Source organism: Centroberyx gerrardi, chromosome 3, assembly GCF_048128805.1.
Source record: "Centroberyx gerrardi isolate f3 chromosome 3, fCenGer3.hap1.cur.20231027, whole genome shotgun sequence".
Lineage (NCBI taxonomy): Eukaryota > Metazoa > Chordata > Actinopteri > Beryciformes > Berycidae > Centroberyx > Centroberyx gerrardi.
The window spans coordinates 21016949-21021056 of NC_135999.1; positions in this window are offsets into that span (position 1 = coordinate 21016949).

Consider the following 4108-nt stretch of genomic DNA (forward strand, 5'->3'; position numbering starts at 1 on the left):
CACGTTGTGTCGTTGCGATGTGGACGTAAGCAGCAAAGGGAAAGGCGCCATCGACAGACATGCTAGCATAGACAAGCACAAAAGCAACAATCAAGGCGCAGGTGCCTCTTCACTTTTATCATTTTTCCATGAAGCTTCATCGCCTCAAGATGACAAAATCTCCGCTGCAGAACTTTGTAAAGTTTATCATGCAGTCAAGCATCACCAGTCATACAGGAGTGTAGACTGTGGAATAAAAGTTATCGAGAGATCTACAACGACTCATCAATAGCAAAAGGGGTGACCTGTGGAAAAACAAAAGCCAAAGCTTTGTGCGAAAACGTCCTAGCACCCTACTCTGTCCAGACGCATGTGGATTATATAAAAGAAAATGAACTGCATTATTCAGTGGCAACTGATGCATCAAACAAAGGTACGATCAAGTGTTTTCCCATTGTACTGAGATATTTTCACTTTGAGGAGGGCGTGCAACATGCACTGTTGGATTTTTACAGTGATAGCAACGAAACGTCGGAAGCTATAACAAATCAGCTGTTGGCTAAACTGGAGATGTCTGGTCTAGATGTGAAAAAAATGTCAGCATATGCAGCAGACAACGCCACTATGGAAAACACAACAGTGTTTATCAGAAGCTGAAACTGGCTCAAAAGGACGTGCTTGCTGCAAACTGTTTAGCCCATATTCTGCACAATGCAACAAGATATGCAGCAGGCAGCTTGGATGTTGACATTGAAAATGTTGTGCTTAAGGTTTATAGCCATTTTAGCATCTCAGCCAGCAGAACGGCACAGTTGAAGGAATTCTGCGAGTTTGTGGAAGTAGAGGAATGCAATCTGCTGCGGCACATTGTCACAAGGTGGTTGTCTCTGCTGCCATCCATTGACAGAATCCTGAAGTATTGGAAACCCCTGTCCAGCTACTTTCAGAGTCTAGGTGAGGAGGAATGCTCCAAGTTTTTGTGGAAATGCTTTGGAGAGGATGGCATTGAAGTATCTGAGATGTATTTTCTCTTCCTCAGTCACATTCTAAAGGTGTTCTCAGACTGCACTGAAGCACTTGAGGCCAAATTATTTAGTTTAATCTCTGTGTTTAAGGTAATGACTGAACTGAAAGGGAAACTTGAGAGAAGGCTAAAGGACAAATTATTTGGCTTTGCTGTGAATAACAAACTCAAGCAGCTAACTCCTGATCTGGCTAAGAAATGTGAGGCTGATTTTATTGTTTTCTATGAAAGAGCGAAGAAATACGTGAGTGAAAGGTATGACTTCTCTGAGAACAGCTTTCATAGCAAAGTGTCAAAGCTCGGCCTCACAACTGCTGTGTCTTATGAAGAATACAGTGATGCAGTCCAGGCCTGCAGTCTGAAAGACATTGATATGGATGGACTCTATGAGGAATATGGCATGGTGGAAGCTATTCTCAGCTCTTCAGAAATGGAAGGTTGCTACAGTGAGGAGCGGTATCTGAAACTGTTTTCCAAAGCAGATGTCCCACTTGTGAATCTGTGGAAGGTCAGCGCCTACATCTTCTCCATCCCATGTAGCAATGCACATACAGAACGTGTCTTTTCAATGATGACCTCAGCATGGAGAAATGAGAGAAATCGTCTGGATGTGGACAGTGTCAAGGCAGAGCTGCAAATTTGTGTCAATTTCACATTTGAGTGCACAGACATGTACCGGAAATTCCTTGCAAATAAAAAACTCTTGGAAGCAGCCAGGAAAGGGCAAAAGTATCGCAAATAGACATTCAACTATGTGGTGAGTACACTAGAGTCTTATTATGTGTTATAGGTTTGGGATTATTTTTCAGTTATTATCCTGGCTTCACTGAATCCTGCAAAGTGTCCTCCTTTTTGGTGTTATGGAAATGGCCACCCTACTTATCTCTATGGCCGTGACCATACCAGCTAACATTAGTAACTAGCTAACGGCTAACTTGTTTACATAGTAAGCAAACTGTTACACCTGAGCACTTGTCTCTTTCTATTTAACAGGAAAGTTAATAAATTGTGAATGAAATACCTACAAATAAAAAACATTTGTCTTAGCTAACTTACCGCTGTCTTTGACAATGCCAGGTCTGCCTGTCATGGTCCCGCTTGACGTTTCAAATTGGCCCGCCTCCTCCCTGATTGAACCAATCATAACAGTTTCTGCCCTTAGAAGATGTTTCAATAAACAAAACTCCTATCTACGCACTGCATCATGGAGGGCCAACACAGACACATAGACACGCTTTTCTGAGCCTCATGGCAATTTCCTCAGCCAACTTTTTGTTTTGGACTTAATTTGACATTTTGCCATCACACTTACTCACAATTGTGAGCTAAGCCACTTCTCATAATTTTAAGTAACTAGATGAGAGCATTCATAAAATGACTACATAGAAAGTTAAAATGCCAAATGAGTCAGGTAGGAGGTCCTTGACAAGCAGATGACAGCTGTCAATCAAACAGAATCCCCCAGAAAGGCCATCTGTTGTTTAATATGACAGGCAGTGATGGGGAATGAAATTATGAGCAGTCATCTAAGTACAGCTAATGAATTTAACATAGAGGCCAATAAATCCTGTATCTGTATCTATGTATACACATTTAGCCAATTCATAATTAGTGTTGCAGTCCACTGAACAATGATAAGGCACATCTCATTTATAACAGCCTTGAAGACAGGGCTCACTGAAGTACTAGTCTCATCTGCAACTGCAACTCTTTGTCTGCCTGTCTTACAAACACACACACAAACACACACACACACACCTACACACACACACACACACACACACACACAAAAGGTTTACAAGGTCAAACATAAAAACAATGTCATTGTAAGTAATAACACACACATACTCTGCAAAAGCCTTTATATTCACAATAAGATAAATAATATAGCCAGTAAGCAACAGGAAAATAACCTTCCTAATTATGCCTTAACATCTAGCTACTGTCAACTAGGCTATACTGGCTAGACTGCTGTGTAATGCATGTGATTCGAGAGAGAGAGAGAGAGAGAGAGAGAGAGAGAGAGAGAGAGAGAGAAAGAGAAAGAGAGAGCTTATGTATTGTCTCTCCTCCTTTTGTGTGAGAAAGCCTTTAAGCCCTTTGTTGGGTTATAATTTATCAATGACAGTAATTGGGTATAAATGGCTTCCTGTTTGCCTGAGCTGCCACCAAGTGTTTGTGTGTGTAGTCGTATGCGTGGGAGATTGTGTGTATTTGTGGGGTAGAATTATCAGGAGACAGCATGTGTGTGAGATTGCTTTTGCATGCAAGAGTCTTTGCATGATAAACGTGAGAGGAATAAAATGTGTGCATAGTTCTCTCTCTGTATGTGTGTGTGTGAGTGGATGGGTGTGTGCGTGTGGGTGAGTGTGGGTGTGCATGTGTGTGTGTGTGTGTTTTGTATAATCTCCATTTAATTCTGTACTGTTGTAATTGAATTAGCCATGCCTTGCTCATCTGTAGCGACGGCAGCAGCAAGCTACGACTGCTGTTCAACTCAGAGAGGGAGTCTGTTGGAGATATGCGATAGCTGGCTACACAAAACCAAACAATGTCAATCCTGGCTAACTGGTGTCATGAAGATGGTTATCAACTGGCTCTCTCTACCCAGGATTTTCCAGTCCAGCTGTGTGTGCATTCATATATTGTATAAAAGGATCAGTGTTTTTGTAAAAAGTAGTCAATCAGACAGATCCAGAGCAACGTATTTCTTTGGAGAACAACAAACTGTAATAATTAACACATATGAGCAATGCAAAAACATTATAACAACAATTTCACAAGAAGGTATGAGGAAAAAAAGGGGGCATGAGAAAACCCATTGTGCTTATTATTGCAGTATTAGTAGTAAGCTGAGTGGAGAGAAAGGTTTCTGCCAATGTTTCAAAACTCTCCATGTGTTAAATCTTTACATCAGCATCCAAACTATGCTGCTGTGTATAGTCTGCTCCACCACTGCATGTCCCTGCATGTAATGTAAAGCTGAGTTATACAGTAAATCAGTAGAAAAATATAAGCACCCTATCAATACCTGCACACGAGGCTGTGAAAAAATGCTGTGTCTCATGTTCCCCCTGAACTGCAGCGATGGGAATATGGGTGCAA